This window comes from Ahaetulla prasina, chromosome 1, assembly GCF_028640845.1.
Source record: "Ahaetulla prasina isolate Xishuangbanna chromosome 1, ASM2864084v1, whole genome shotgun sequence".
NCBI lineage: Eukaryota > Metazoa > Chordata > Lepidosauria > Squamata > Colubridae > Ahaetulla > Ahaetulla prasina.
In genome coordinates this window covers 318,552,505-318,573,484 of record NC_080539.1, presented here as the reverse complement: position 1 = coordinate 318,573,484, position 20,980 = coordinate 318,552,505, and the positions used below count along the sequence as shown (strand labels likewise).

Sequence of the window (20,980 nt, the reverse complement as noted above, 5' to 3'; positions counted from 1 at the left end):
AAAATACATTTGAATGATTTTAGCTGTGTTGTTCTGTTAATATTAAAGCTTTTTCATACAGGTGCCCAATTAAAATTGTTCTCTAATGCAATACAATCATAATTCAGTTGCTTTGTTAATTTTGTTTTTAAGAAATACTTATTTCAATGTGGTTGATTTTGAGTTTGGGATTTTGATTTCTATAGCCTGGTTGAAGTTTGTAGATAAACAATATATTTTGCGATTGCAAATATGTCAACCAAGAAACTAGAAAGCAGGTTACAGATATCTCAAAATTGAGGAAAAATTGGTGCTTTATGATAGCATAGCCCATATAAGGTGAATGTGGCTCAATAGTCCTGGTGCTCTAGTGTTGGCCTCTTTTTGCATATTTTCCTTGGTTTTGGTTCATCTGCAATCATTTGCACTTTACTTACTTGCTTCATGGTCCATAATAATACTTATTATTTATCTATTCGCATCCCACCTTTATTATTTTTACAACTAATTCAAGGGGATGAACATATCCAACACACCTTCCTCCTCTTATTTTCCCTACAACAACACCCCTGTGAAGTGGTTTGGCTGAGAGAGAGTGACTGGCCCAAGGCCGCCCAGGATATCAGAAAGGTGTTCCTCCATCTTCTTTCCTGAACCAAAGAATTAAACATTGGCCCATGGAACTTGTTTTTTCAATTCTCAATGGATTTATGGAGGTCAAGAGTTTATGACTTAAGTGATACAAAAACCAAGTAGACATGCAAGATTCATCCAGGAAAATTATAATTTAAGCATACAAGAATAAGCATGTTTACTTCCAGTTGTACTGCTTTCATTTTGCCACATGTCAGACTGGCACAACTCTTTTAATAAAATTTCCATCAAATTTAATTTTTAGCAAAATTGGTAATATAAAACAGATGGAGTGGTGTTTGTGTTGTTTGGACAAGGACCAAAAGAGTGCCCAGATCAACTTTATCCTCCACTTCGCATTTCATGGAAGAAAAACAAGCAGAAATCTAAAAAATGATATAAAGTAATTTCCATCTACCGTTAATTATGAATTATGAATTAACTTTTTACAAGGACATTATAGCATCTTTTTCAGATTCTTAAGTCCTTTCTAATATAAGTGTGATTGTTCATGTCTTTGTACCTATGAGGGTTTTTTTTTAACAACTAGTTGTTAAAAAATATTGCAGAAAATATGACTTCAGTAACCAAGTTGTTAATGCTTGGAATAAACTACCTGACTCTGTGGTCTCGTCCCAAAATCCCCAAAGCTTCAACCAAAAACTGTCTACAATTGACCTCACCCCATTTCTAAGAGGTCTGTAAGGGGCGTGCATAAGAGCACAAGCGTGCCTACCGTTCCTATCCTATTGTTTCCTTTCATTATATCCAATTAATATAGTTATTACATACACATACTTATATATATGCTTATATATTGTATAGTAATTTCATGTTATGCTTATATATACTGTGTGACAAAATAAATAAATAAAAAAATAGTGCAAATGGATTAGAAAATCATATTTATGACCACTAGGAAAAGGCCTTCATCTACTGCCTTGTGTCCGCTTTCTCTCGTGTTTTCAAACTTCTAGTTTAAATAGAAGTAGCCTGATATATTTCTTTTAATTAGTAACCCCTATGTCTGGCCAGATGTCAAAATCCTATCCTTACCCAGCCAACAATCAGTCATTTCAGGTTTACCTCTTTACTTGTCCTACTGAAAATTGAGCCAATTCTTGTTAACAGAACTCCACATATCCATCATAAAATTATTTTTTTAATGTCTTTATATCATTCTAAGATGCCATAGAGCTCTTGTAATTTGAGTTTTCTATAGCTTTGTATATATTCACTTATCTTAACATGATATGTGAATTCTGTGTGGTATTTTTCTTACAATTCAGTGGGTATATTGTTCAATATACCCACTGGTATGATTATGATTTATTCAGAAAATGTAATTATAAACAAAGCCTGGCCTAACACAGAAAAACAGCTGTCCTATTTTCTGCAAATATACCTTTGCCTTTTCCAAAACTAATTCTTCAGGGAGGTTTAATAATGTGTTTATATAAAACTAGACCTCCTCATATTGGTCTTCTGCCTTAGAGAGAACAACTAACTTCCTTTTCCCATGTTCGATCTCTTCCTCTGCTGTATGGTGCCCACCGTCTAGTAGCCTCTTGCATTGCTTTTCTGCAAATGCTTCATTAGTGAAAACCAGACAGTGGGTAGATCTTCCTCCCTAAAAGTCACATTCCCACATTAGTTTAGGAGCTGAACAGAGAGCAATCAGGACAACACTACTTTTAGCACTGATGGAGGCTTGATTTGTTCTTGAAGGAGTTGTGATGGATTTAGAATAGAATAGAGCTAAAAGGGACCTTGGAGGTCTTCTAGTCCAGCCCCCTGCTCAAGCAGGAGACTCTATACCATTTCAGACAAGTGGCTGTCCAGTCTCTTCTTAAAAGCTTGCAGTGGAGGGTAGAAGAGCTGAAGTTCTCAACCTTTATATGGTATCACTGCACTTGTGCCACTTTAAACTAAACAGCAAAAGCACTTAAACTTATATACTATTCCATAGTGCTTTATGTCAACATACGACTCCCAACAATGTGGGTTCTCATTTTATCGACAGTAGAAGGATGGAAGGCTGAGTCAACCCTAAGCTGGTCAGGATCTAATTCCTGGCAGTAGACAGCCTGCACTACTACATTCTAACCACCGCACCACCATGGTTCTTAAAGAGTAGTAGCAGTACACCAATATTGAACATAACTTGGGATTAGATTAAATAATCATTCGTTATGAACAGCATTGTGCTTTTCATCCAAACCATTTCATTGCTGTGTAATATTTGTGCAATTGGCTACTGTTATCAACAGTGACACTGAATTTTGTTTGCTTATTTGAAATAATGTATCAGGAAAAGACTTCCTCAATATATATTTAATTAACTTGAATCATGTATATCTGAGGCAGTCTGCAAGAATATATTTCTTTGGCTTTAAATGTCCTTTTCATTATATGAAACTGTATTTTGCTGTTGTTTCATTCAAAGTAGATATTTTTGTTTAGTACAATTATATTCCTAAGCCACAGCTGAACATCCAATACCCACAACTTACCTGAGAATAAATCATATTCACTTGCTTCTGAATAGACTTGTATATAATTGTTAGTTGCTATGTATTCCACCAGAGATCCACTCATTAAAATGGTTTTATATGCATCCATTAAACTGGCCACTAGATGGCAGTATAATGCTATTTTAATACTTTTAGTAAATTCAAAAATTGAGAGAATAATACCAGTTTTCTTCAGTGATGGGTTGCAGGTGAATAGGGAATATCATTTTTATTTAACTTCATGTAAAAAGTACGCTAATGGTAAAATTAGATATTAAAGTTGCATCTTTATGGGAAGTGAATATTAATGAAAACATTAAAAAGCCATTAGCAATAAATTTTGAGTAAAACCATTAGAGATTTGAGGGATAAAGGAGAACTTATTTAGTTATCTGAAAAGTTATGATCTTTTGGATAGTTATGCTGGACTTGCTCTGAAAAATGAATTAGCTGAAGAACTGCAGACAGACTAATAGACTATACCATACAATATACTGAGTTTTAATGAAGGATAAGGATAAATGACTTAGGGAAAGGATAGAGGATTACATACTGTCCTCTCCCTTTTAAGAATAAATCTTGAACTTCTCTCTCTCCATTCCTTCCTCCAACACATGCTATAAGAAGAGTAAGACACCAGCAATTGAACATTTATTCCTTATTTGATCTGATTAATAGGATTTGGGAACTGGTTGGCTACTTTTGTCAGTATCAGAATTCCCATTATCGATCAGTTTGTTCATATACTGAAATCTGAGACTCTCTAAGGCCATAAAGTAATCAAATACTTCAATTGTCTTCAAATCTCCCCATAATCCGATTTGATTCAGTGCTTTAAACCAGTGTTCACCAATCTTTCGGACCTCAAGGACCACTAAATTCATAATTTTCAATCCCGTGGACCACTAATATGATCTGCCTAATGACCGACTGGGTAGGCGTGGCTAACTGGTCATGTGACTGGTGGACATGGGCAACTCGATGCCATTCATGTCAAGGGGCGCCTCACCAGCCTCTACTTATCCCTCCCTTTGCAACCACTCCTCACCTGCCTGCTCGGGCTCCTTAGGGCCCCAATAGGTAGCAGTTGTTGGAACTAAGCAGCCACCATGAGAAAGAGTCCATAGTTTGAGGACCCCTGATTTCGTGCAATGTAAAAAATGCAAATAATTTTTCTGTGGACCACCAAAATTTTCTCGCAGAGCACCAGTGGTCCACGGACCACCAGTTGGTGACCACTGCTTTAAACTGCCTCATACTTGGTTTGAAGCAGCGGTGAAATTCCCCTCCCCCCAGTTCTATCTGGCTTGCCGAACTGGTAGCACCAGGAGGCTCCGCCCACCCCCAGGACGTCATGCGCAGAAGAGGCACATGTGCACCAGTAGCTAAGGTAAGTGGATTTCACTGCTGGTTTGAAGGATTAATTCAATCAAGTCTTTAGATTGCTTGCTACATTACCAATCAATCATTACCAATCAATTATTTACAGAGCATTATTTAGAGGTTAGCTTCATTTTTGTCCAGCAGCAAATGGTCAAACATCACTTGCTAACTCCAGTTTGAGAAGTATAAAGTAAAGGTATCTTCAATTAAAACAATGTTAATATCTTGATATGAGCCTGCAGCCCCAAATGCTTCAGAACTCCATGTAATATGGGATCTTTTCATGTCTCTTTACAACTCTTTATATCTCTTTATAACAAACCCATTAAAAAAAATTATACATAGTAGAATAGAATCTTGTAGCTGCATAAGGATATGCAGAATATACTATGTTTAAATCTTTTCAGAAGAAGATGGATATGTTCAACCATTAGCTATTTATTAAACCATTTCTGTGGCCTCCCAGTTCAGATCAGGTGATTCAGCATAGCTTACAAAAATAAGAGAAACCTTAATCAACTAATACAAAACAGCAGGTCTCATTTAAATTTACTCCAACAATAAGATGAAATAGTGATCAGAATTGAAATCTCTAACTGATCAGTCAGAAAAGACTCAGTCCATCACTTTTGTTCCAAAGAGTTGGGGCTAATTGTATGCCAGTGGAAAAATTGTTCCAAAGTGCAGGAATCACTACTTAGAAATTGGAGAGTGAGGCTTAAAATACACAGCATTTCATACAATGGAGTCTTGTGTTGTAGTAGTTTTTTGGACAGAAGTTATTTAATGTATTAAATTCAGTTTGGAAATTTATTAGTGAATTTAGATGCCTGTGTTCTTTTGAAGACAATGATTATAGATACTCCCCATTTGCACTAAGATCTCAAAAACTACAAAATAGGAGGGACACCCACTCCCCATCAGTTACACTACAGTTAGAAGAATTCACCTCTATTCTATATTCCAATACAGTTTTCCTGCCAGGGCTTTTTAAAAGTTTGGATTTTGTATATTAATTTATATATTCAATTTCCCATTTGTTTCTTATTGTTAAGTAAATTGATTTAACTGAATAATAGAAGAAGACATAGTTAGCCTTTTTAGTGCATGGGAGAGGTATGCTTTTATCATTTTTTCCTCTTTTCTCTTTTCTCCTTTCTTTTTATTGTTTCTTTTTTTCAACAATAGAAACAAGAAAAAAAAAGAAACAATATAACGATAATATAAACCAGCGTAAAAGAAACAGAAGTTTCAAAACAGGAAACAATAAAAATCAGGAGCAGCAAAAATCATGGCAATAAGCAGGCATAATTCATAATGATGAAATAGGATTAAAATTCTGAAGTTCTAAAATGCAAAATGTTACTTAAATCCTGAGATGCTAAGATTTTCCCAAGTACTAAAAAAGATCATAACATAAGTTGTGTGGAAACCTTTGTGAAGAGTGTTTCACAACTTTGGAGTTACCACCAAAAGAATGTTTTTTATGTCAACTATGTTAAATAGCTTTGTGGTCCACCAAGAGAACCCAAGTTATTATTTAATAAATAAATAAATAAATTTAATAAATATATGTCCCTAAGGCCACATATTTTAGCAAAGATGAAGATGCTTGCTCACTTCCCGATGGTCTGCACTATTTTAGTTACATAAGGATTCTTAAGATTATCTGTTTTCTTATCTTTTACATTCGATTTGTAGTGAATGCATATAAATAGCACAGAAAAGGTCTGACTAAATTCTATGCAGTCAATAATTTGACATGGAACTTCACTGCCACTCAAATATCGCTCTTTTCTTTTATTGTACATGCCACTAATTTGATAGGGGAGTTAAATAAAATTGCAGTGTATTGTGGAATTAGGAAGTGGATAGAGGATAATGCTGCTTTGTGAGGATGAGAGAGAAATCATAAAAGGGATAGAAGGAAAGACTCATTCAGAGCCACTGCGGACTTCTAACTTACAAGTGGCCACAGCAAGGGATAACAAAAAGCCAATTTGAAACTGTTTTTTGATTTCTGGATTAGTATTTCTAGTTTTTTCTTAAACTTTTAACTCACATTGAAATGAGTGAAAAATAAAATATTAAGGCACTAACCTTAATTGCTGGCTTGTTTGTGGCAGGCAGATCAGAGGAGCACTGAATTCAGGGATTTTGCAATAGATGAAACTGTGCTGTTGGAAGTGGAGGTGCTGTTCTACCTTTGGTCTCCGTGGGTCAAAAGTCATTTCTGCCTGATCTTGTCTCTTTGCCAGAGGGATGACTTAGGACCGTCTTTCCAAACTAAGTGCCCTTTGGATAGAGCACGGGTGTCCAACCTTGGTAACTTTAAGACTTGTGGACTTCAACTCCCAGAATTCCCACTCGTGGAATTGAAATCCATGAGTCTTAATGTTGCCGAGAGCACCCTTTCTGCCTGGGAATTGCAAAAATTGCAATCCAAATTACACCACATAGAACAAAATGGATCTGAAATTAAAGCTATTCTACCAGTTGCTTTGCAAAGATAAATATTTTGGTGATCACCCACTTCTTCTATTATAATATTAACAGTGCTAAAGTACTAAAATTGTCAAAGCACAGGCCTTGTTTCTCAAGTATTGAATCGTGGATATTATTCAGGATTAGAGTAAATATAAATCAATGTCATATTCTTGGAAAGAAACTATTTTACTTTAATGTCAATAAACTTTAAATTCAGACTTTTCTTATTAGAATAAATGTTTCCTCTTAAAATGCATGATAATCATAATCAAGAGAAAATTTGTTCTGTTATTTATTTTCTAAATGATTGTACATGTTTAGCAGACTTTTGATTTAAATCCCTATGGATATATTGGAGACAGATGTTTAGATGACCTCATGTTTAAAGTAATGTTATATTTGGACACCAGATTAAATTTTCCTTAAAATTTTTCCTTATAAGTGAGACTGTTTGAGTGCAGAAACTAGTCAATGTTTTATCTTCGAAGCATGCCACTTTATTAAATAGCATTTTTAACATTTTGATAATTTTTTTTGCATCAGTCTGTATTTTAGAAAAGTTCTGATTATGCAACAGTTGTTTACATATGAAAATAAAGTTTCTGACTGGAAAAGTTAAATGAGAAACAGATTTTTGAAGTCACTTGAATTTGAATGCAAGTTTGCCATGTCATATATATTTCTCCCCTTCCCAAAATGGTATAAGTTTGCAATGAGCATTTTATAATACTGACAGTAGAAGGCCCTCTAATTCTGAATGTTAAATATTTTATAATTTAATTCCCTGAATAAACAGAAGAATTCTAACTATGTTTACATAGAAGCAAGTCCAACTGATTTTAATAAAACTTTTAAACAAAGTGTTTAGAATTTCTGTAATTTACTGTTTAAAGTCACAAAGTAGCAGATACGTATGTTGGATTTAAAATTTTTAAAATATAGAACAATTGCAATAATTATCCCATGAAATATATCTTTTAACTTGAAACTTTCAAAATGATTAACTGTGCATGATTGAAATGTCTTATATTCATAAAAACAGCAGTCTTTTGGAAGGAAAAATTAATAAATTCAGCATGTCAAAGGTTTTTGTGGACTACAGTCCATTTAAATACAGAGAGTTGCTTTCTGCAATGGAGGTACATAAGGAATTGGAAAAAATAGTAAATGAGGAAAATAAATTGTAAAAATTCTAAGCTTGCCATGTTTTGCTTAATCATGGTTTGTTGAAGCGATAACAGCTGATTTGCACATTATGCTAAACCAGATACAAGAAGGAACAGAACATCACATTCACAACTGTGACTGCGGTAGTTTATAATATAGTTATAAATTATATATTATATTATATTATATTATATTATATTATATTATATTATATTATATTATATTATATTATATTATATTATATTATATTATATTATATTATATTATATTATATTATATTATGTCAATTATGTTGCCCTTAAGAGCTGAATTACTGTATTGCTGCTTCTGCTGCCAGACACATTTTCCATTTTTATATATAATATATATTTCCTTTAAAAAAATAAAACACAAAAATAAACTATGGTTAATTTATTTCTAGACAAGTATTTATATTTATCATTAAATTACTAGCATTCGTTCAGAGAGTTAGACTGCTATGTTCAATTTCGTCTCATTCTATTTTTTTTTTGCCCGCCATTAACTTTTATGCACTGATCGATTATGTCCACTTATTTCATCTTCATTTCCCCAACCAAAAGAATGGATGAAAGTTATAGGTTGATGGTTGACAGCTACAGAACTAGAGAACAAATTTATGTTCTCACTCCATAATCACAGGAAGGATATTGCGCAGGTGATTATGTCCATGATGGGCAAAACTTTTTAGATGTGAGATTTTAATACTAATGGTGGGTGAAAGGGAAAAGGGCACTTCATTTTAATTATTGCCAAGTATTAGCATGTCCTCTGAAAATTAAAGCATAATCAAAGAGTTTGCATAGGACCTCTGTGGCTCAGGCTGCTAATGCAGTCTGTTATTAACAGCAGCAGCCTGCAATTACTGCAGGTTCTAGTCCCACCAGGCCCAAGGTTGACTCAGCCTTCCAGCCTTTATAAGGTAGGTAAAATGAAGACCCAGATTATTGGGGGCAATAAGTTGACTTTGTATATAAATATACAAATAGAATGAAGACTATTGCTAACATAGTGTAAGCCGCCCTGAGTCTTCGGAGAAGGGCGGGATATAAATGTAAATAAAATAAAAAATAAAAATAAAAAATTTCCATTGAGCTGGTGTCTCATATATGTATCGTTACTGTATTGTGAAACTGCCCCCCCTGACTGTCTTCCAGTATTTATATTTTCTTTGTGGCCAGTTGCCTGAGAAATAAAGCAGATTGTCTGCCATCTCTGGGTAGAGGAACAGAAAACCTTTGTGTTATCTCTCTCCAGACCTGTCCCCAAAACTGCAAGAAAGAGAACCAAGGACGTAGACTATCTTTCCCCATTTTTTTCACCCCCACTTACTGTACAGTATTATTTTCAGTGATGCATAACAGCCTAGTAAGTACTTGCAGATTTCAGGATATATATAAAAAAATCAGGCCATGTTTCTCCTTTTTGCCAGTTGCAGATCAGTTGCAAGCTGTCCTATTTGCGGACTAGGGTAGCATCTCTGCCTTCTTCACTTGTTGCTCAACTGCCTGGAAAGTGTCATGAGATACAGAGTCGAAGAGAATAATGTTTTGCAGTTAGAAGAAATAACTTTCTGGTTTTTTTCCTGCTAGATGTGGCAGCAATCACATCAGAGAGAATTCAAATCACTAACGCTTCCCTTCTTGTCCTACTTCTTACTGTTCCTCAGTTTGAAATGCAAAGTTGAGGCAGATCAAACTGAGTGAGCTCACACTGGTCTTTCTTCCCCCAAAGAGTCACTGCAGAGATATTCCTGAAGTGGTGTGTTAGGCAGTACAAATTCAAATGGGTAAGGCAATATGGCTAGACTTAAGTGGCGCGTGGAAGGAAATTAGTTCATGTCTTGATAGGTTCCTTTTTCTACAAGGTGAAAATGTTGGACCATGTGGTTAATTGTGTAGGGGGGGAAAAAAAATCAGTTTTCTTATACTGCATTGGAATGAGAAGAAATTGGGACCTTTAGAGCAGATACCCTTTCAAGCATAGATTGTGGAAATGTATTCATTTATTAAATTTATATTTATTTATTTATTTATTTATTTGATTTCTATACCGCCCTTCTCCTGAAGGACTCAGGGCGGTGTACAGGCAAGAATAAAACAGACGGTACAATATACAAATTTAAAATGCCACCCATCACATCCACAGTGTGGTGGCTGCCACTTGAACAGCGTGTGCACAGCAGTGGAGAAACCAAAGGAAAGACTACTACACTATATTCACAGGAAAATCATGTTAATGGCGGCAAAACCTAACAATGGCCCCGAGTATGGGTGACATGTGATGCGACACCCAGAAAAATATGGCATACTTCACTTAATCCTGCAGGGAAAAATTGAAGGCAAACGAGGTCCAGACAGAAGAAGAACATCATGGCTTCAAAAGCTAAGGGACTAGTTTGGACAGAATTCAGCAGCAGTTTTTCATGAGGCTGTTGATAAAAATAGGATCGCCAACGTCCAATGATGGATATGGCACAAGAAGAAGAAGAAGCCATCTCACTGTCGAGAGAATCTGGATGGTTTGCAACATCTAAAAGCAGATTTAAAATCATTGAAACACTTAATTTTTGTAGATTTTAATATTTAAAAAGTTAAAAACAGAATACAGCAGAGTGGAGATGGCATCTTCCTAATAGACTAACCACCTCCCTTCCTTACACAACTTCTTTCCGGTATTCCCAGTTGAAGGAATAAATCTGAAGTTTCTAAAATCTTCTCTCCCGAGATGAAGTCCCTGAAACTATTTAGAGAAGCCAGGAAGTGATACATTCTTCTGTTTTTCTTCCTTTTGTTGCAGCTCTAATTGTACCAAATATTTCCTTCTTGCATCAAAGGCACTTTTATTTATTGGTTTCCACCACTTAATTTCTTTTGTGCATTGAATTTGCTGAATGTGAGGTGAGGGTTAATACAGACCATGTGGCATGGGGCTATTACTTAATTTTTTAACAAGCAAAACATTTCTAAGCCATTTTAAAGGAAAATCTTTTGTAGCATTTTAAATATGTTACTATATAATTGTTATTTGGGTGAACTGAATCACATGTAACTTTTTCTCTCTTCGGTTTGTATTTCAGCACTATATGATGCTCAGCTGTCTGAAGCTGACACCTCTAAAACCTTCTGTCCCAACTTGGTCAATTAGATAGAAAGAGCCTTCAACTGCATTTGTAGTGAAAGGAATACTTTTACTAAAGCTAGGTGGTTACAAGGTAGAAAAAGCCAGATCTAAGGTTTGAGCGCAAAAGCTGCCTATTTACTTTCCTTTTTCCCAGGTCTCCCCCCCCCCCGACTATCTCCCTTGTGTCCAATTGAATTAAAAAAACTGTTTTGGTTACAGTTCTGAAGTTTGGTGGGCTCGGTCATAATCCACATTCCATTCCCATGGTTGTGACCTTGGGGTTGGTCGGCCGATGTCTCTGGTAGGCACTTGAAGTGGTTTCAATTTCTTTGTCTTCCCTTCCTACTTGCTAACTCCCTCCCCTCCCCACCCCAAGGATTCAGGGCAGTCTGGCATCAGCGAAGCAATAATGGGACAAAGGGGGATGGCAGAACTGACACCTTCAATGATTGGTAATTATCATCCATTTTTAATTTTTTAAATACCATTTTTATCCCTGCCTTTATTATTTTTATAAATAATTTTTTTTATAAATAATTATTTTTATAAATAACTCAAGCTGGCGAACATAACTAATTCTCCTTCCTCCTACTATTTTTCCCCACAACAACAATCCTGTGAGGTGACTTGGGCTGAAAGAGAGTAAAAGGCCGCAACATTATCCATCCAGCTTTTGTACCTAAGCAGGACTGGAATTCCCAGGCTCCTGGTTTCTAGCCTGGTGCCTTAAAGCACTATTATTTATTTATTCGTATTTTTATACCGCCCTATCTCCCTAAGGACTCAGGGCTAAACCAAACCTGCTGTTATCATTAACTGCTTATCAAGGAGATTAGATATTATCTGCATTCAAATACTTTGTTTTCCCTTAATCCAAATCATACACTTGTCCTCCTTCTTTTCTTTCTCATATTTTACATAATACTATATGATGTCAATTGACAAGCTGTAGTTTGCAGGAAAAATTCTGATTATAGATATTTGATCAAACCTTAATGCTGGGATTCAGATAAAATGCTGCATCATATTTTATTAAAATAAAAAATACTGTATTAATTCTTATTTCCAAGGGTGAGGAAGAATTGGACCCACTTGGATAATTCACTATTATCCAATATTATTATTCAGACAATGATCCTCTGACTAAGGTTTTGCTCTCAAGTGTACAGAGTCATTGCTCAGTGATAAGAACAGGGCTGGTTTTAGCCTAAGGATGGGTAGACACTAGCCTAGGGCATCAAAGTTTAGGGAATGCCAGTGCTGCCCTTCCTTCTGACATTCTTAAAAATGCAAAACTTCAAAGGGAGGTGGCACCGTCAGGCAGTGTGGCTTAAGTGTGCCATATGCATGTTTAAGATACATGTTTTTTATGCAGAAGGTCCCTAGGTTCAGCTACTGGCCTTTCTGGCTAAAAGAGTCAGGGTGATTTTAGTGGTTGAAGACTATGACTAGGACTGTGGAGGCCAAAGTTAAGTCTACCATGAGCCACAGAAGATCACTGGATGACTTTGACCCAATAATTCTTTGTTAGTCCAACCTATCTATCCCAGAGGTCTGCTGGGATAAAATGAAAAGTGATTCTCATGTAAGCTTTCTTGAATTTTTGGAGAAAAGATAGAATGAAAATGAATTAGATGAATCAAATAAATCAGATCTAAGTAGCAGATAATAAGATAAAACTGCTCAGCATTCTGAGCGTGCTCCCAATCATGGAGTATAGAAGAATATAGTCTTACTTAATATAATGCAACTTCCTAGTCCCTACACACAATACTTACATTTGCACATTTAATGGTGTGGTAGAACATTATTAAAGTAAATGCCGGTTTTATACATAAGCCTTTTGAGTAAAATATATTGAGCTGTTCCCGCCAGACTGGCAATGAAAGAGGTTGCCCTATAGCAACATTCTGCTAACAGTTTGCAAGTGATTCAAGCATTTGAGAACCACGTTGAGTTATTTAGTATAGAAAAGCCCAAGGATTATGGTAACAACTTTCATGCAAGTCTTAACTTTTATGTTTAGAGTTGTAAGTGATCGAAAGACTGCAAACCAAACATATAGTACATTTTCAAAATATAGATTTTGATGGAGATTTGGGAAGGTGCCTTTTTACAATTTTCTATTTGTTTGTTTGTTTGTTTCCTTGGTAAATAGTAATGAATTTCAATCTAGCTGAAATTCAAGATGATCTCCAATATTCTTTCTGGCTGCTGTCAATGCCATTCAGTTCATTATTTTATTTCAGATTAAAAGTTGGTGCTTTGATTTGGTTAGTCTGCATTGTAAAAGTTACTTCCTAACCGAACTATAATCAAATTTGTCTATTCTAAATAGTTGCAAATGTAAGCATTGTTGGTTTGTACAGTGCTAAAGATATGTTTACAAAGGAAGTATATTTTGCTGAAGAAAATGTGCTTTATTTCCCCATAATCACATTGATGATCATTTTAAATAGGATTTGCATGTCCAGAACCCTCCTCTTGGGTTCACCATTCTTTTTTCCCCTCTTCTGCTCAGCTTTCTTCATTCTGAAAACACTAAACATCGAGCATGTTCAATCCTCATTATGGTATTTTTGGGAATACCTTCCTCCACACTTAATCTCCCCACTGCTTTAATCATTTTTGGAAATCTTAGGATTTCCCCAAGCCTTTGGAAATGTTCTCTTTTGTTCTTGGGTGGTGCCATTTTGGCTACAAAAGTCTAAACATAAAAATCAAGGAGATGATATGCCCAAAATAGCTACCAGTAATATCCATTATAGGGTGGGATACAAATAAATAAATAAAATAAAATTTATGCTTTTAAAAGAAGAAATTTGGCTTTTAAAGAAGTGACACATTTTTTTTATTTAAAGCTAGCTCTGTACTGCCACTAAAAGTAATGCCTCATGCTTTTGAATACATATTAAAGGAATTCATTGCTAAAAAAAAATCATGTGAATATTTTGCATGCTAAAACCCAGCCAGGTTTGGAAATGATGAATACATGTTTTATAAACACATAACCCTCATAGAAAAAATATATTCCACACTAAAATTGGTTTTGTTCCATCTTCTGCTGGCTGAACTCTCTGCCTCCATAACCAAGTGGAGCAAAATAAAGAGTGGCATCTCATAAAAATAGCTGCATATTTGCCCAATGTCTGCAGGTATTTCTCTTCTGTTTCCTATGCACCAATTTTAGTAGCATAAGCAGAAATAATAAGTATATGTCAGACTGCAGATTGATTATATACTTCACCAAAATTTGCTAGGAAAAGAAAGAGAAGGAAAAGATGCACTGAATTTTGTTTAAGCTGAGTAATATGGAAGATGGAAGATGGTTCTTATCTAGTTTAAATGTAGGTCTTGTAATTCTGAACCATAATACAATCTGAATTAGTTTTTTGTCAGTAAAGGTGTGGTTTTGGTAATTTAATGCCAGAGAAATTTGGTAACATTTTGCAGCAAAATAATAATTAGCTCTTCTATAATCTCTGAAACATAGTGAGTCGCCACATTAAGTGAAGGAATAGAGAATAATATAATTGAATATGATTACTTTCTCTCCAGCCAGATAAAGGACACAGATTGACACAACTGAGAAAGGAGACCCTCACCTTGAATGATACAGGTTGATACCTGCTACGAGACTATGGGAAAGAGGGACTCATCTTTCCTTCAAGAGCTCACAGCAACATGCTTTTGTATCATGACATATGATGAATCAGTGACTTGAAGATGTTGGATTTGTTGGCCAGAGAAGGTCGGCTGTCTGCACTCCAGCAGTTCAAACCCTAGCATCGCATGATGGACTGAGTTCCCATTACTTGCTAATCTACCAGTTTGAAAGCATGGAAGTGCAAGTAGATAAACAGGTACCACTCTGGTGGGACTAATGATGAAAGCAAAAAACCTATCAGTGCCACATTGGCCCAAATGCAAGGTGAAAACCAGCGGAGCAAAAGCCCTGGATCCCACTGACAGTCTTGCAGGATGCCATTAGTGGCTCTGCGTGTGGAATTAGTTTGCCTCCTGTGGTGCACCCTGGATAGCATGTGAGCATGAACTGAATGAACTAGCAATCTAAGGCAGCCATACTACTACTCTGTAATAACACTGTAGACTCCTGGCTTTCGTGTACCAATGCCGTACACTAAATAAATAAATAATAATCCCCACAATGACAACCCTGTGTGATAGATTGAGCTGAGAAAGAGTAGCTCTGAATCACCTAGTGAGCCTTCATGGCTGAGATAGACTTCAGCCTGTGTCTTCCCACTGGCGGCCCACAGTGAGAGCAGATGTCCATTTGCACAGAACATTGGATTTTCCTGTTACTTCTTTCATTTCCTTTGCCAAGTTTTGCATTGAAATAGTACATTCACACACTGGAAAGCTGTTGGCTTATTTAGAATTTTTCAGTTTATACTTATTACAGGAGTTGCTTTTTGACTACTGCTGAGCTGGTGCTATTTCCATTTAGAAATGCAAACATATTCAAGTGTTGATTCAACTAAAAGTTATGTATATTTTGTGTCTTTTCATTCAAGTCTAGCCAAGGATGGTTACATCTAGTGTGGTTGATCTTTTGGTGAATCATGTCTGACCAACTTTGATTTTGCATTGTTCTGGAATAAATTTAATGTGTGTGTGTGTGTTGTTGTTTTTTAAAGAAAACTCTTCATAGCTATAACTTCTAGCTGGACATATTAATTCTTAACTTTTAAAATGGGAACATTTTTTTTAATTGGAAGGATATGTTCTTACAGCTGTGAAATATATAAATTTAAAGTTTCCAGTAATGACAGCATGACTGAAAGCCATGTCAGATCCTGAGTAAGATTACCTGTGGGCTGACTATTTTAGAAACATCCTATGATGCCAGCAGTTTGTATGATTAATGCACTACATGTTTGTAAAAATGGTTTGCATTTTAGAGTTAGGCAGTTTTTGGAATCTTCCAATGGTGTCCAAAGGAGTTATGAGAGCAGACAGCTATTATGTGAGAGTTTATGTTACTGCACCATGTTGCTTATTTTTTCTTGAAATGATATCTTTGACACTTTCAGCATTTTGAAATACATATGACCATAAAATAACATACTAGGATATGTTTTTGCACACTTTATATTATCTATTTGTTTCTCTGGCAGCCAAGCCTGTATTTATGACTTCAGGTGTTCTTTGAATAACATTCAACTTAACAGGTGATCCTTTCTCTTCTGCTGTTTCCTTCATCTCATAGTTCTTTTTCTTTGAAGCTGGAATGGTCGGACCTATCATGTTAATATGCACGGAAAAAGACTGAACACAATCTGAAATTAAAATCAATCTGAAACAATGTTTTCATAATTTTTGATTCTGTTTAGTTTGACCTTCCGTTAATAAGGCAGGTGAAGCTGCTTTCAGATTTCTTTTTCACTCTTTTAACCTTGTGCACATGGAGAAATTCTGATATGTCCAGGTACTGCATGTATATTTTTGCAGTTTATGAATAGTTGGCCACATGTGTGAGGCAGATGTCTTTCAAGTGTTTGAAAAGTTAATCTACCAAATGAACATCTTCAATTACCAGCACTTGTATATTTATGGAAATTTTTCAACTTGTGCCCTTATCTTGAAAACCTCCTGTATAGCTTTGTTTCTGGTGAGATTTTTAACTTTTTCCTATGGAAGACTTCCTGAGCTATATAAACTCATATATTACAATTCATTCTCTTTCCCTCCATCCCTCCTTCTCTCTCTCACACACACACACACTTGTTCAATTGATAGATCAAGTCTGATTTCTGAATTGTTAAGTTTAAAGATTGTGTCATAAGAACAATTTTTATTTTGACCTTAATTTGTGATGTCTTGATTCATAGTTTGGACAAAAATATAAAATACGATATAACTTTTCTTGAATATTTTCCTCAAAAAATAATTTCTCCTCTGAAAATTTCATTCAAACTAATTAACAAACATTACAAAAATTAACATTTTTTAAAAAAATGATAATATAAACAACCACCAAAAGCAGGATCAAGTCAACAAGAAAAGCTCCACAAAAGACAGTTATACTGAGTGACTTAACTTTCTAAATGAATTGGAGCTACAAAGTCTAGTTGCAAAACTCCACACAACCACTAGATGGCAGGAATGATACAGAGGTTCTCAACTGCTTACTGTCATTTGGCAGGTGTCTGGAATTTGCAACTAAACAGGCAAAGAACCAAATTTCCAGAAGAAGGAACACCCATTTAAGTACTGCAAGGGCATAGTTTTACATCCCATGTCATCTGTGTCACATAGAGTAGAAAATACATTCTTATCAATGATTTCAACTTGTAGAAAGTTACAGGACAGGAAGATACAGTTTTAAAGGTATAAACATTTCTGAATTTTTGACATTAAAATAAAATTAAAAAACCCACCACAAAAAAACACAAAAGGACCTTTTGAATTGGACCTAGGGGCAATATAGCTAAGTATAGATTAGAAATGATGATTCAATTAAACTTGCATTAGGTCCCATTTCTGTTGAACTAAGCTTGATTTCTTTATGGATTATCTTGGTATGGTATGTAAATTAGGTTTCAACTGAATGCCTATTTTATAAGGACACCTTCAATTCTAATTGATTACTTTTTTTCAATAGTTTTATTGAACAAATGATACTTAATATAACAAACTAATACTTAATACTTAATATAACAATGATACTTAATATAACAAACTAATACATTTCTGTGTGTCTGTATGTGCCCATGTATGTGTATAAATCAGAGGTCTCCAACCTTGGTCACTTTAAGCTTTGCTGGCTGAAGAATTCTGGGAGTTGAAGTCCACAAGTCTTAAAGTGACTAAGGTTGGAGACCCCTGGTATAAATCTTTAACTTTCCATATTAATTAGCAAAAAATTAGTATAAGGGTTGTTAGAAATAACAAATACAGATGGTCCTCGACTTACAACAGTTCATTTAGTGACCGTTCAAAATTACATCACTGAAAAAAGTGACATGGCCATTTTTCACACGACTGCTGCAGCATCCCCAGGGTCACGTAATCAAAATTCAGATGCTTGGCAACCGGTTCATATTTATGACGGTTGCAGTGTCCCAGGGGTCACGTGATCAGCTTTTGCCACCTTCTGACAAGCAAAGTTAATGGGGAAGCCAGAGTCACTTAACTACCATGTCGCTAATTTAACAGTTACATTGATTCACTTAACAACCATATTGCTAACTTAACAATTACAATGATTCACTTAACAACCATGTCGCTAACTTAACAATTGCAACGATTCACTTAACAACTCAAACCAGAAAGATTGTAAAATGGGGGCAAAACTCACTTAACAAATGTCTCACTTAGCAACATAATTTTTGGGCTCAATTGTGGTGGTAAATTGAGGACTATCTGTATATCTTCAAACCAATTCCCCCTAATCCCTCTCTTCCACGAATTGAAGTCCAATCTCAGTTAAAAAGAAAAGGAAACAATAAATGTTACTAAAAATAGCCATCATTGTCAATTCTAATCTATTATCGTACAATATTCCGTTACCTATAGGAGACTCCATTTATTCAGATTCATGTCTTTATCTTTAGCCAATATTTCTTAGCACTGAATGTTGACTGTGATAAGAAAATGGCAGAGACCATGATTGTGTGTCTGTGCTTGAAGTCCTGAAAACAAGGCTCTTATTGTTACATTCTAGCTTGCCTTGGAATGAACCTCGGCAATGACACGGTCTGTCAGAATCGTTGCATAGAACTAGGTAAGTGTAAATATTTGATTCAGCTTGAAAGCACTGAGTCAGGTTTCCCAGTCAAAACAACATTTAATCTGACGACTCCAAATCAATTTGGTTTGACAATCTGAATCAATTATTCAAACTGGAATCAAATCTGATTTACATAATCCTTACAGGAATTCTACAGATGAATTGGGAATGCTCTCTGTTCCATTCACAAACATTAGATGGAATAAAGGCGCATGGAAAATTGGAAAATTTTGGCTGCATCTGGTGACCATCAGCCTAGATCTTTGTAGCACAGACCTGACCAACCTTTATTGATTCTGACTAAAGAATATTTGTAGCTTTGCTAAGCTCTGAGGCCAGAATACCCATCTTAAACAGGTCGAACATGTTTTCTCAGATCTGTTTTTCAGCTTTTCATCTTGTCTGAATTAAGTATCTATTTCATTTATCAGTCTTAGGAACTGATTTACAATAACCATGGAGTCAAATGGAAAGAGGAAAAAGCCCAGTAGATGTTAGACCAAGCCATGAAGTAGTGTGCTTGGTTTTAGCCCTTCCGGTCACCATGGTTAAGCGAATCCCATGCCAAGTATTAAGTATGATATTGTATAGTTATTTTATTTTATTCATTTTATTTATTTTGTCAAGTATGTATTAGATAATATATATAGATATAGATATAGATATAGATATAAATAGATAGCTATAGAGATAGATAGATAGATAGATAGATAGATAGATAGATAGATAGATAGATAGATAGATAGATAGATATGTATGTATAAGGATGAATTGAATACATAAAATGAATACAATTAAAGGGAACATTAGGACAGGGACGGTAGGCACACTGGTCCATTTGTGACTTTCTGCCAGTTACCACACTGAATTTACTAACAAAGAAGGCTGTGAATGGTGACCACAGGATGCTGTGACAGCTGGAACATCAAGGACCAGTTATAAATATCTCTCATTTGTAAGTTTGAATGATTATTTTTTTATGTCTGAGCCTCTGTGGCTCAGACTGGGAAGACAGTCTGTTATTAACACAGCTGCCTGCAATTACTGCAGGTTCTAGTCCCACCAGGCCCAAGGTTGACTCAGCCTTCCATCCTTTATAAGGTAGGTAAAATGAGGACCCAGATTATTGGGGGCAATAAGTTGACTTTGTATATAAATATACAAATAGAATGAAGACTATTGCTAACATAGTGTAAGCCGCCCTGAGTCTTCGGAGAAGGGCGGGATATAAATGCAAATTTAAAAAAATGAGGACCACCTGTATTAAAATGCAATAGTATCAAAAATATTTAAATGTAAAACAATATTAGAGACCCAGGGTGATGTAGTAAGCTATTGGAGTGGAGACATCCAGCTTTTCATCCCCATCCACAAAAGCTAATGAGTATATGTATTTGTGAGTGGAGGGTTGGATGGTTTATGAGAGTTCAGTGTGCTCTTCAAACCTTGAAGGTACCAACCTTACTCCTTAGAAATTCTCTCTTACATACACATCCAAAAAGTAGATTGATTTTTCCCATTGGCAGGACTTTAACAATCTTTAAAAACTTCCAAATCTCCTAGAATGTAAAACTCCAGACTCAGAATTGACCTATTCTAGTAAACTGATAAAATCACCTCTACACCCTTGCAATTCCCAGATATATGGCTGGACATAATGTGTGAGAATATGTATATTCACATATTTTCAGGCTGTAATTTCTTTCATCAGCATGAATTCTCATTACCTTTGGGATGATACCCGTGTTAGTTTGGGGAATTCTGTATTTTTCTTCCTGAGTTTTCCTGTGAGTAAGAAATTGTAAGGTGGGTATTCCTTGAGAGAAGATACTATCTAGGAAAGTACACAACTTTTTTCTTGAATTACAAGTCCTCCTTCAGCCTTTATAAGCTTGGTCTCTCTAGAGAAGGTCTGTATCAG

The 20,980-nt window shown here is 35.4% G+C and overlaps 1 protein-coding gene across 4 annotated transcripts in view; it reads left to right on the top strand.

Annotated features, from left to right (window-relative positions):
* The window catches only part of SLC25A21 (solute carrier family 25 member 21), a 307,091-nt gene that overhangs the window by 2,865 nt on the left and 283,246 nt on the right, over positions 1-20,980 (top strand). The gene's annotated exons all lie outside the window — the stretch shown is intronic.